General features: G+C 32.0%; 1 pseudogene; it reads right to left on the bottom strand.

Annotated features, from left to right (window-relative positions):
- LOC149558959 (L-type lectin-domain containing receptor kinase IX.1-like) overlaps positions 1 to 11,284 on the bottom strand; it is a 172,526-nt pseudogene extending 161,242 nt beyond the window's left edge.
- Positions 11,285 to 14,375: the final 3,091 nt, after the last annotated feature.

Here is a 14,375-nt window from a genome sequence, read left to right as displayed (position 1 = left end):
GAAAACACATAGAAGTTAAGCATTTCTTGTAGTTGGTCGGATGATTCCATTTTGGCCTACCAACGAACAGATAGGCCTCTCCATGTTGCGTTAAATTTCATTATTGTTTTGTGACGGATAAGCCCTGGGAAATTTCTAGTCACGATGAAACTTCGACGAAATGCATCGAGGTCTTCGTTGACGCTGACATATCATGAAGAGCGCGCAAGAGAAATATTTTCGATGTCATACGCGACGGAATTTTTTGTGGAATGCCTTTGGGCATTACTAAAGAAACACATTGAATACGTTGAAATTCTCGGCGGTTCTTGTTGCAATTTTCCGCAAGTTTAGTCTTTTCAAGGCGAATAGGCATGGCCCACATAATGCCAGATATAATAAATGTCCAATTTTTTGTATAACATTGTGAGTTTGTTTTCTCTAATATTATGATCCAAAATTTCCTAGAAAACAAGAGCACTTAAAGGAGCTGAGGTCCCTCTCTTTTGATCAAAATAGAAGATGAATCTTTTTTTTAAAGATTAGGACATTGGGTGATCACTACAACATGAAGGGGGGTTTTAAGATAATATTTGAGATAATTTTTGAGTAAATTGTTGTAAATGGAGACAAAAAAAGTTGTGTATTGTCTTAAGTATTGTCTTTAAGTGAGTGTCTTAGACTATTGTCTTAGAGAGACAGTAAGGAACAAAACTATTATTGTGTCTTAGAGATGATTTTAGTATTTTCTTTATAGAAACATCTTTAATCTCGCTTATTTTCTTCTTGAAAATAGTTAGAGAAAAGATGGTATGAAAATAATAAGTTCTATATATATATATTGCAATGTAATTAATTAATTCATGTTAAGGCATGATGGATTTGAACCACCATCCCTTGCTTGTAATGCAAGGGCTCATCCATTGAGCTAGCACCTTTTAAAATAACGAAAAATAATAGTCTAAGGTTTTACAAATAAGAGATACAAGAAGGGAGGAAGGCAGACTGATTGAATGAGTAGGAACATTGATGATGACTTGAGACTTTCATGTGGATAGATAGTGATAGGCTTTGGTAGCTTTACATCTTGCACTCAAGATTGCATGCTCATCACATAGATGTTGAAACAAATTAGATGGAACTTAAACTTGTTTTAATTGTAAACTTTAATACATGGTTTCAAATGTAATATAATATAATAGAATATAATATAGCTTGCATTCATGAAGCTACTAAAAATTTACCATGATGGAAGGACAAATGAGCCTCTTGGAATAGGAAAGGTTCATGCTGCAGAACACTAGGGATGAAACTACAGTCTTGTTCAACAATCATGGCTATAGTGTTGTTCACGATCGCATGATTCTTGCAAATGTTAATGGAAGCTTAGGGGCATACCAATTTAGTTGTATTAATGAGGAAGGACAAATGGAATCAGTAGGACCTCTGATGGAAATTGTAATATCATAGAAACTAGAATTACACATATTGTAAATAAATATTATTTTCTATGTGTTAAGCTTTACAGTCTCAGACAATAGAAGTATTTATCATTCTTGACTTGTAAGTATATGTGCACTCTTGTGAAGAGAAACAAGCCTGTCTATGACATGTGGAGTCAAGAGGGCATGAAGAGGAAATCAAGAATAGTAGCAAAAACATATTCATAAGCTGGCAACAGTATAATAGTTCTAATAGTGTCATGCTCTATATGTAATGATTTCATAAAACATATCAATTAATAAAAGGATAGCTCCATTGATCTCTACCACCTACAACACTCAGAAGCCCATGGCAATAGCAGAGTTATATCTTTGTCAAACATACAAGCTCCCACCTACACCTTTACTTTGAATGTCTTAGACTAAATTATTATATCTTTATTCATTTAGCTTAGGATGTAGCAGTATAATAGTTCCAGTGTCATGCTCTATATGCAATGATTTCATAAAACGTATCAGTTGAGAAAAGAACAACTCCATTGATGTCTACCAGCTACAACACTCAAAAGCCCATGCCAATAACAGAGTTATATCTTTGTCAAACATACAAGCTCAATTATTATATCTTTACTCATTTAGCTTAGGACATAAATATTTAATTTAAACCAGACTAATCTAAGTCCTCTAAGGATTATTCAAATTATCTACATTTATTTATCCAAATTACCAAAATTATCAATAATTAGAAATAATTTACGAATAAACAATTTTAAAAAAATTAATCATTTAATGACAAATGAAAATCTATTTTTAATTTTATTTTAAGGCAATATAAGACAAGAGGAAACCTATTTTTTAGTTTGTTTGTTGTTCCATTTGTAATTTAAGGTCCCCAATGCTACTTTCATCCCTTACCATTGTAAGAATAGGGCCCCAAAATGTGAGAAATTATGAATCTGAAAACAAAAATGTACTCATTGAGTGAGTTGAGAAAATGTCAACATGCATGCAAAAATTTTTGATAGACGATTGATGTTGGAAAATATTTATTGGCAAAATGCACAAAATCAAATTATAATAGACTCAAAATTTTCCATGTTTGTAAATATTTTGATGTTGTATACTAGGAAAAAAAAATTAAAAAACAAATCTTAAGCAATTCCAAATCAAAATCCATGCAAAGACCTAAGCATGTATATATCTTGTCAAATGCTAAAATGAGCGACAAAATATATTGCATTGATTTCAAAAATATTATCATCATATGAGCATTTATTTACACTTCAAGAGACTACTTGATGGATTGCAAGTTTTGGCGTAAGATATATAGGGATTTCTTTGTAGAGTAAATCATTACTAGAGCCATGCAAAAATACAAAAAATCTAAGGAGTTGAGAGAATTTACATCGATTTAATTTATTTTTTATTTAGCTCAATGGGTTTGAAAAACTATAAGAAAGTGGCATGGTTACCAAATAATATACTAAGAAAAATTAAAAGTGAAACACCAAAAACCTCAATCAAAAAGATAGTAGAATAGTTTTTCCTACAATATGCAGAGTTATTAATTTCAGAAACCAAGAATTATATTTATTCTAATGAGGAATGGATTCATGTTGAATCACTACTCATGAAACATGGGTCAATAAGTTTGACTCAAAAACTACACAATTAAATCTTGATAGCAATATCACACATCAATAAAATTTATCCTATAGTATGTAGTGCATACATATTTTTAATTTCATTTTTATTAATTATTCTTATTTTCTCATTAGTACATATGCATTTTGCTAGGGGTTTTATATTTTATCTATTAAGAATTTTAAAAGAAAACTATTCCAACCAATGAACAAATGGCAGTTTAAAATTATTAACACATTGTAATGTTTTTTTTATTGCCCAGGCTAGAGTGGACGGGAACGATAAAATAGACAACTAAAATGCAAGGACAACGTAAGATTAATTAATACTTTTTAAATATGAAATTTAATACTATAGTTACAACTGTCGTGGGTGAATGCCTTTCCATTTATAGTTCTGGATTGTTCCTAAATTTCTCGTGAATTGTTGTAGACCTTTTGGATCTATTCTAGAGTCTACGATGATTTTTAATTTACTTGCAAACAAAAGTGAAAATTGATTTGATATTTGTTTTTCCTTTTGGGGTCACTATCAAAAGTTCTCTGTAATTTTTTGTTGTCATCAAATTTGTGAGTTTTTGACAGATTATTGAAATACAATTTTGTAGATAAATTTGTGCAAGGTTTTTGCCCCCTTCCACATTGAGATTATGTGTTAAGTTGTACAAATATTAGGTTTGTTAAGGATATCTACAGTAGTAGAGCTTAAATCTGGTAAGATTTCCCCCATTTTGTAGTGCAGTCTTTAGATTTTATGATAAAGGAGAGGTGATTGCATTAGTTTTTCTATGATTAGAATTCTTAAGTCATTGGTTTCTATTATTTAAATTTCAAAACTGAAGATTTTGTTAATCTATTTGTGGTGGCTATTTCTTTCATGCCACTCCAAAATTATTCAACCATCAGGATAACTATTACACGATGTTGTAGTTTTCCATTTATTTAAACTCTTTTTTCTGTTATTGTCTGTCTCAGTGTCTACAGGTTCAATGATATATAGGGTATTTTTTTTGGTGGCAAGCAAGTTTATATATATTGTGATTTCTCCATTAAAAAATTTCTCATCTTTTCAAATGTATTACACTGTATCATATTTGTGAGCTAGAGAAAGATTTTAGATTTTTAATAATAGAGTAAGGATGAATGTATTAGAAGAGTTGATTAAGTGCATAGGTATATGCAATGACCGATGGAGGATTCACTACCTAGTTGGAACATCATGGAGTTGAACATTAACCATCCAATGTGGAGTGCATCATCTAGAATTCATCATACAGCTTAAAAGGTGTGATACAATGACAATCACTCTTTGTTATTTGTATTTGGATATCTCGCATGGAAGAGAGAATACTCTAGACCAATATGGTGCTCTTGATATTTTAATGCTAATCTTGTTTACTCTTTTAACATTTAAAACACATATGATACACATATAATACTAAGCACCTCATCCTTATATGATATAATATAAAATTTCACCCGATATTGCTCAATTCGCAACATTTGACTAAATATCTTTAAACCCTCCCAAATAATATTCCACTCATCTTGCCAAATTGTAATCTTGGGACACCAGATGGGAAAGTGTTTTCAATATCAAGCAATATGGCATTCTTAGTGGAAATCCTCGTGGATATTCTAACAAAGTACAAAACTGACATTGAAATTCATGGACTTCTTGTTTGATATTACATTTTAGTCTTTTTGAAGGCAAACAGGCATGGTGTAGAAGATGGTGGTTAGCATATAAGTCGAGTCATTTTTATAAAACGTTAAATTCCTTGTTAGTTTGTTGTCTCTATTTTACTTACTGATTTTGTGATTTGGCATTCCCTAAAAACACAAATAGAAGTTGAGCATTTCTTAATGCAATTGGTCGGCTGATTACATTTTGACATACCAACAAACATATAGGCCTCTCCGCGTTGCATTAAGTTTCATTATTTTTTTTTACCGATAGACTTAGGAAATTGTTGGTGATGATGAAACCTCGACGACACGTAGGTTCCATCAAGGCCTTGGTTGAGATATGAAGAGCATGCAAGAGAAATATTTTTGATGTCATCTGCTACAGAATTTGTCGTGGAATTCCTTTGGCCATCACAAACGAAAAACATCGAACAGGTTGAAACTCTCAGGGATTCTTGGTGTGATATTCCATGAGTTCAATCTTTTTCGAGGCAAATAGGCATGGTCCACAAATGCCGGATATCATAGACATCCATTTTTTTGTATAGTATTTTAATGCCTCGTCAGTTTGTTTTCTCTAAGTGGCGTTAATTAAGTCGAGAGGCTTCTACAATGGGAGCACATTTTGTTGTAAACAATCTAACATTTTGAAAAAAATTGACAGGTAGTTGAACAGTTATACCGTGTCCTTTATTGAAATTCCATTCGGACTTGACCAGCAATGCTTAACACTGATGCTTCCCATTCCCTCATTAACCACAATGTATTTTTGGTTTGAACGCTTCGATATTTCCAAACACTAAACACGCGTCCTGTGAGTCCGTAATTACAAACATCAGGTCCAGTCGGGTCGTCATCAAACAACAGTTTATTGCTAACAGTGTGAAGACACATTTAGACATTTCTAAATATATTTCTTCGTCATTCACTCGAGCAAGAAGAAAGCCAATAATCTGTTATGACAAGAAAACCAAATGTCTTGCCTTATGCTCCATTTTTACACGTTACATGTTTTCAATTCTTTGAAGTTGAACCATCACACATCAACATTATATATGGTAAGAGCCTATTTTCTTTTTTATTCAACATTGTATTGAACAACAGGATCGATATTCTGATTTCTATTCAACATTGGATTGAGTAACAGGATCAATGTTATGATTTCTATTCAACATTAGATTGAGCAACAGGATCATTATTCTGAGTATGTATGTTTATGTGTTTTGATTTCTTCTATTTTTGAAACTTTTATTGTGTTGTTTTTTCTTATTTTCAAAGCTCTATAATTTCCTTAATTTTTCTTAGAAACCTTGATAGAATAGAAATTGTTCTCAATTAGAAACATTGTAGATTTGTATTTCTTCCATTTTAGAAACTTTTATTGTGTAGTTTTTTCCTATTTTGAAATCTGCATAGTTTCCTTAAATTTTCGTTGAAACTTTGTTATATTAGAAATTCTACTCAATTGCAGATTTCTTTCTATTTCTTTCTCTTCATTCAAAACATTAGATTTTTAGAATTTAGATATTATAGTATTAATTAATCTGACTTCTTCATTAGATTATTTGAATCAATGATTATATTCCTCTATCTATTATTAAAATAACATTACACAACTATTTTAAAATAACAATTATAATGGTAATTGTTTGCAATTTTTATAATTATATGTTTCATTTTTTAATTTTTATTAATGAGTAGTAATCTTTTTAATAGATAGATCAATTTTAATATATAAAATTTTAGATTATACTATTTTTCATGTTATATTGTTAAAATTCAGATATGCTATCAAATTATTGATATTAGAAAAACTTTTAAATTTGTTTAGATTTATTTACTATGTGAATTAATAATAATAATTGTTTGCAATTTTTTATAATTATATGTTTTACAATTTTTAAAATTTATTTAAATAAATAATTTTTTCTCGAGAAATATATTAGTATAAAATTATGATTTAGTTAAATTAATATTCAAAATATTTTAACAAGAATAAAAAATGTAGTAGTAGGTGGGTTCAACGTTGTTTTTAGATTTGATCTTGTTAGATTTTAAATCTTTATATAAGTGTTCCATTCTATCAACTATCATCATCATGTTGAAGAGTAGTTGATAGATTTTAGATCAACTAATTATATAGTATGGGTCATGTGAACTATTATCATGATGTTAAATAAAAGTAGATGAGATTTATATCAATTATAGCTCCTACAAACTGTTATTAAGATTTTCAACAAAAGTAGAATAATTTTTAATCAACTAATTATATGCTATAGGTCCTATGAACTATTATTGTACTATTAAATTAAAGTAGATGGATTTGAGATTAGCTAATTATACTATTATAGGTTTTATCAACTACTATCATGATATTAAATAGTAGTCGAATAATTTAAATAAGCTCATTATACATCATGAAACAATTTAAATCTAATACTTTAAGGAAACTCTTTAATAAAAATAGGAGTTGTTTTTTTAAGAAATAGAAAATTGATATGAAACCAATCCATTATATAGTTTGTCAAACATCCAAGTTTAGATAAATACACATAGATACACATGTACACTTATAATTAATTTATATATTTATAATGCATGATACATTGATTTTTATTAATGAGTAGTAATCTTTTTAATAGATAGATACTTTTTAATATATAAAATTTTAGATTATACTATTTTTCATGTTATATTGATTGATCAATATTATTGTATTGTTGTTATGCATCTTTTGAGAATAGACTTATGGGAAAATAAATTTTTATTGCGTGATACTAAAAGAAAGTTTAAAATTATAGGTATCATTTAGTTATGTATTTTTAAAGAACAAAATTTATGAAAAAATAATACCTAAAAACTTTGTTAGAATAGAAACTACATGGTATCTACCTTGTCTTGTGATGTATGTAAGAAGTAGGTCCTAGCCCTTGATATAATCTCTAACATTTTGTTCAAATTTTCTCAAATTTATAAATTTCAACCTTATATTAAAATAGATTAGAAAAGTTCAATTAGATCTATCAACTAAGTCTGAAAGATTAATAGACATTTAAATGAAATGATGCATCAGGAAATTTAAATTTTATATTTAAGAATGTCTTTTAATTTTTATAAATTTTATTCTACTTATAAATCTCAATTTTAATGTCTATCAAAATATGAAGAAAATAAAAAACAATATTTCATGAAATGTTATCTATTTTCTCCTTAATATTTGAAGTTAGGTTTTACTATTAAATTTTTAAATCAAAGATTAGAACATTATATAAATAATATTAAGAACATATAAGTTTTTTGTTAAAAGAAATTAAATGCGTACAATTATGTCAATAAGAAAGAATCAAACAAATCTTCTTCTCTTTCAAATACTAATTTATTGCTATATATGCATAGCTTAATTCTTGTCATTTTGATACTGACCATTTTTAATCCTTACATTATAGATATCAGAAAAAAATTAACTATGGATGCTCAACAAAATAATTCTGAGAACACTATCACAAGCCCACTTCTTCCAAATGACTTGGTGCAATGAAGCCAAATTGTTCAAACTTATTTGGCTAGATTAGGAACAATCATTTTTGAGTCTTGTAAAAAAATTACAGATGAAATTCATAATGCGAGCTTTCATGTTAGAGGTGTCCAAGATTCTCAAATCTTGCAGATGGGACAATATACAAAGGAAATTCATGACGCATGGAAGAAATCATTTGGGTTCTTTGAATTTATGAAAGACATCTGCTATGATGAAGAGCACATGGATGGCGAAAATAACCTTTTCGTCATTGATGAATTCCACATGTTTTTGCATCACTATAATGAAATCTAGGAGTCATATTATTTGACATTATCAATTTTTTTTTATTAATTTGTCTGTTCGACTTATCAATTTTGATGAACGTATGTTATTTTTCCTTTGTCTTAAATAAATTTAGTATTATACATACAAGACTATTTGGTATTTAGTTTATTTGTAGATCTTATCTACACAAAAAAGTTCCTCCTATATGTATTTGTGAATTGTTAAACTATTAATTAGAAATGAATAAATATCTATCTTATCTAAAGTGCAATGCCACTAAATTAATGTGATATTTTAAACCAATTTTATAAAAAATAATTTACTAAATCTACTATTTTTTCAATGTTTGGTTACAAATTTATTTCATAGAAATGAATAAATCATGTATGAATTTCCAATCGGATGAAGAAAGAAGACAATACCAAATTGAGCAACAAAGAGCATATCAGAGAGAATACCAAAGAGAATATCGTGGACGATGACAAGAAAAAATGACACAAGCTGAAAGAGAAGAAGAAAGAAGAAGGAAAAATGAAGTCCGACGACTAAATTATGCTAAAAGAAGGGCAGGATTGCTAATACAAGAATTGGAATTACAAAATAGGGATAGAATTACTCGTGAATGAACATTCGATGAAGTATCTCATTTTGAAACACAAGGGAGACATGAAGTTGATTTTGAATCAAGTGAGAGGTACAATCAAGCATTACCTGTATTTGTGGAAATGAGTCACCAGAATGAAAATTCAAGAACAACAGAGCGTGTTCCTGATCCTGAAACACCTCATCCTACAAGCAAAAATAGGATAAATTTAGGTGGACAAGGCACCAGAGAAAATATACAAAACCCAACTGTATTTCTTAAGGATAATTTCTATAGATCCCAAATGCAGTTTCGACAACAATTGGATAGCTTGAAAAATGCCACAGATGTGTTATATTTGTCAGGAATGCTATCTATGAATGAAAGTGGTCCGTACATCAGAAGGTCCAGTATGCAATAGATGTTGACAAGAAAAGGGAAACAATTGTGTTCTTCAAGGCTGTGATCAATCGGCCGCCTTCCGCAGGCAATTTCTAGTGTAACCGCCCCAAAGCTGTACACGTCAGGTTCTGGACTGGTTTTCCCTGTTATGTAGCACTCGGGAGCAACATAACCCCACGTGCCCGCCACCATGGTCCTATGGGAAGCCTCCTGGTCACGTTCCATCAGTCTCGCCAAACCAAAATCACCAAACTTTGCATTGAAATCAGAATCCAACATTACGTTGCTTGCCTTCACGTCTCGATGAACGACACGCTGGTCCCACTCTTCGTGGAGATAAACAAGAGCAGAGGCAATGTCACAGGCGATACTATATCTTCGGCTCCAATCCAGCGTATCTTCCTCTTCCCCAAAAATGTCTTTATCCAGACTCCCATTTGGCAAGTACTCGTAGACCAGAAGTAACTCTCCCTTTTCGTGGCACCATCCTAAAAGCCGCACAAGATTACGGTGTCTCAACCTGCTGATTGTTTGAACTTCGGAGACATACTCCTTTCTTCCTTGTCTCGATCCTTGAACTATTCTTTTCACAGCCAGCGCCTCCCCGGTGCCGGGCAGGATTCCTTTGTAAACGCTGCCGAAGCCGCCTTGTCCAAGCTTTTCTTTCTCGCAGAAATTTCCTGTCGCGGCACTGAGCTCGGCATAGGAAAAGCTTCGGGAGCCATGAGAACAGCATTCGTCCAGCTCTGGATCTCTCTCTTCGCTAGCCTTACCTTCTCTTCCCCTTTTTCTGAAATACTGCCACCAGCGACCAACTATGAAGCCACATAGGACCACAACAACGAAGAACACGCATACCAAATAAACTTTCACAGAAAATCTGTTTGCATTGCCATTTCTAAGTAATTCACCAGGAGGTCCGACTTCCCACGAATATTCAGAAGTAAAATTCCAAACTTTTACGGTGTGTGTCTCTGTGTACTCTCCAATGGCAGCCGAGAAGCCAATCTTGATGTACTCTGGTAGACATTTGCTCAGATCTATTGTGTGGTTAAATAGAGGGATTTTGGGTTTAGAAGAATTATACCAGAGAAAGAAGTGCAGAACATTTTCTATACCGTCATAATCGACCCAGGCATCCCATGTCGCATTTGTGAGATTTTGGTGTGTAGAGCGATTAAATAGATTGGATGTATTGAGCGGAAAAATGAACTTCGAGAAAATGCTATTGACGTCGATCTCAACATGATTGTCATCAGGATCGCAATCGTTGTTGTATGTATCAAACTCCATAGCAACCATCTGATAAGATGATTGTTTAAAGCTTTCCTCATTAAACAAGCCAAGAAATCCACCATAAGCGTCCTTTGGTGGTTCCAGCTCGAATGGTGCCATGAAGAGCGCAAGTCCATCTCCATGATTATCGTATATTTCATTGTTGAGATCAATATTGAATTGAAAGTAAGTTGAAAAATTGGCCAGAGCCCTAGTAGACCTATTCCATAATACGGTCAGTATAATACGCCCAGCCAGAACTGTTCTTAAGGTTCGCTGATGCTTCATTTCGTGTAAGCTGCAGGGCTCTTTGATTACTCTCTTGATATGTGGCATCATTTTTCCTTTCTATACCTGTTAGAGGAGGGAAGCTAAAAGTAACGTTTCCTGCATGCGATGATAATAGGAAAAGAGCAACACAAGTTAAGAAAAGGAAGGCCCGTGTAGGGTGAATGAATTTAGCCATCCTAATATGTGATTTAGAGGGTCTCTGAGGATAATTTGTTAGCAATTATATTTTGTAGTGCCTTTCATAGGAAGAAGGCTATAGCAATTGTTCAGCCGATTCCATTTCGAGATAGGAACGAACACATAGGCTTCTCTCTTCATTATTATCTTACAAGATTAGGACCTGCCAATTCGTTAGTCGGGATGGACCTTCGATGGCCCGCAGGTTTCATCGAGCTCTTCATGGACGTAGAGATCAGAGCCCAAGAAAACTCTTTTTGATATCAAGCAACGTATAATTCTTGGTGGAAATCCTTGTCGATATTCTAACCAAGTACAAACTAATTGTGAAATACATGGGCTTCTCGTTTGATATTCCATTTCAGTCTTTATGAAGGCAGGCGGGCATGGTGCACAAGACGGTGGATAGCATATATGTGGAGTTGTTTCTACAAAATGTTAAATACCTCGTTAGTTTGTTCTCTTTAGATAACTAACTGATTTTATGATTCGGCATTTCCTAGAAAACACATAGAAGTTAAGAATTTCTTGCAGTTGGTCGGGTGATTCCATTTTGGCCTACCAACGAACAGATAGGCCTCTCCGTGTTGCGTTAAATTTCATTATTGTTTTGTGACGGATAAGCCCTGGGAAATTGCTAGTCACGATGAAACTTCGACGGAACGCATCGAGGTCTTCGTTGACGTTGACATATCATGAAGAGCTTGCAGGAATTTGTTGTGGAATGCCTTTGGGCATTACTAAAGAAACACATCGAATACGTTGAAATTCTCGGCGGTTCTTGTTGCAACATTCCGCAAGTTTAGTCTTTTCAAGGCGAATAGGCATGGCCCACAAATTGCCGGATATCATAAACGTCCAATTTTCCGTATAACATCGTGAGTTTGTTTTCTCTAATATTATGATCCGGAATTTCCTACAAAACAAAAGCACTTAAAGGAGCTGAGGTCCCTCTCTTTTGATCAAAATGGAAGATGAATCTTTTTTTTAAGGATTAGGACATTGGGTGATCACTACAACATGAAGGGGGTTTTAAGATAATATTTGAGATAATTTTTGAGTAAATTGTTGTAAATGGAGACAAAAGAAAGTTGTGTATTGTCTTAAGTATTGTTTTTAAGTGAGTGTCTTAGACTATTGTCTTAGAAAGACAATAAGGAACAACACTATTATTGTGTCTTAGAGATGATTTTAATTTTTTCTTTATAGAAACGTTTTTAATCTCGCTTATTTTCTTCTTGAAAATAGTTAGAGAAAAGATGGTATGAAAATAATAAGTTCTATATATATATATATATATATATATATATATATATATATATATATTGCAATGTAATTAATTAATTCATGTTAAGGCATGATGGATTTGAACCACCATCCCTTGCTTGTAATGCAGGGGCTCATCCATTGAGGTAGCACCTTCTAAAATAAGGAAAAATAATAGTCTAAGGTTTTACAAATAAGAGATACAAGAAGGGAGCAAGGCAGACTGATTCAATGAGTAGGAACATTGATGATGACTTGAGACTTGCATGTGGATAGATGGTGATAGGCTTTGGTAGCTTTACATCTTGCACTCAAGATTGCATGCTCATCACATAGATGTTGAAACAAATTAGATGGAACTTAAACTTGTTTTAATTGTAAACTTTAATACATGGTTTCAAATGTTGCTTAAAAGGCTAAAGCTTTTGATAGCTTTTAAAAAACTAAACTCTAATTAAAAAACCTTTACAAGTATGTTCTCTACATGTGCTGACTTGAGGCTTTGGAAATGGGTATGCACATACAACAACAGAGAAAGATTTTACCTACAATTGACCTTGTAAACATGTACACCTAATGTGGAAGTAAACACAGGCATGACAAGTATTTTTGATCACCACATATGCCAAGACTGAAAGCCTTTAAAAGTAACTAATTTATTGAATCAATTTTACATTGTTGTCCAAGAAGACCATTAAACTCAAATTCTAAACACAAAAATACACATCAAGTAGAAGTTGAATTTTCATAGGGAAGATGATGGAAGAAATTTTTAAAGAACTTAAAAACAAGCCAAATTGAGTGTAATAAAATAGGGGAGTGCGTTGGAAATTAGGTAGGCTATTGTGAACAAGAAAGAGAAGTGGGGTTGTGGGGCAATGATAGGGAGATGTGAAGAGGAAGAAAATAGTGAAGAAGGGTGCAGTAAGGGTGTAGGAAGAAAATAGACATTATAATATAATTTTTTTGTTGCGAGTTGCATAAAATCTCACCGGATGCACAAGGCCTTCAAAGTAAAAGCATTTTATACCGAATACTTGTTGGTTTAAGTCGAGCATTGTCATTCCTATTCGAAGGAGGATGCATCTGAATAGTTTTGACAAGCTATAAACACTAGTTTTAGGTTTTTTGATTTCTATCACAACAGTAGAATCCATTCAGTCGGATAAAGTAATTTTTATCCAACCTAGTGTGTATTTAGTTCTAGAAGTTGATGTTCCAGGCATAGTAGATATATATATAGTTATTAGCATGTGATAATTGTGGTCATAAAGAGACTGCACTTTCCCATTAAGGAATTCCCACACAAAATAATGTATACCCAATTGTAGTCAATCCATGAAAATAATTTGTAGTAAAGCATCTACTTAGATAGCTTTAGTTTAAATAATATAGAACAAAAAAAATCCATAATGAAAACTTGAAATATATTAACACCCACAACTTCAAGTTTGTGTACCTTAATAAAATCACTCTGATTCCAACATGTTTATTGAACCACCCATGTATATTGTCTAACTCATGAGCTCGGAAACTCTAGCCATTTTCTTTAATGTAAATCAAATAGTTTACACTTTTTATTACTTTATATATCCACCCAGCTCCACAATAGTTCATCCTAAGAGATCACCCAAGAAAATCAATTCAACTAATATTTTGTTGTAGTATAATCTAAAAACATACCACATTTATTTACTTTTACCTCTAACTCATAAGAAGAGCAATAGAATGGAGAGATTGTAGACTAAAGCGAGTTACTATAAGATCATCTATGCTTTTCAGTGAAATAAAAAAATCTAGAATAGGAAGGTTGATGAGCTCCT

Source organism: Cupressus sempervirens, chromosome 5, assembly GCF_028749045.1.
Source record: "Cupressus sempervirens isolate cs-2001-9-10 chromosome 5, ASM2874904v1, whole genome shotgun sequence".
NCBI classification, from domain to species: Eukaryota; Viridiplantae; Streptophyta; class Pinopsida; order Cupressales; family Cupressaceae; genus Cupressus; species Cupressus sempervirens.
This window is presented reverse-complemented; position numbering and strand designations above follow the sequence as displayed.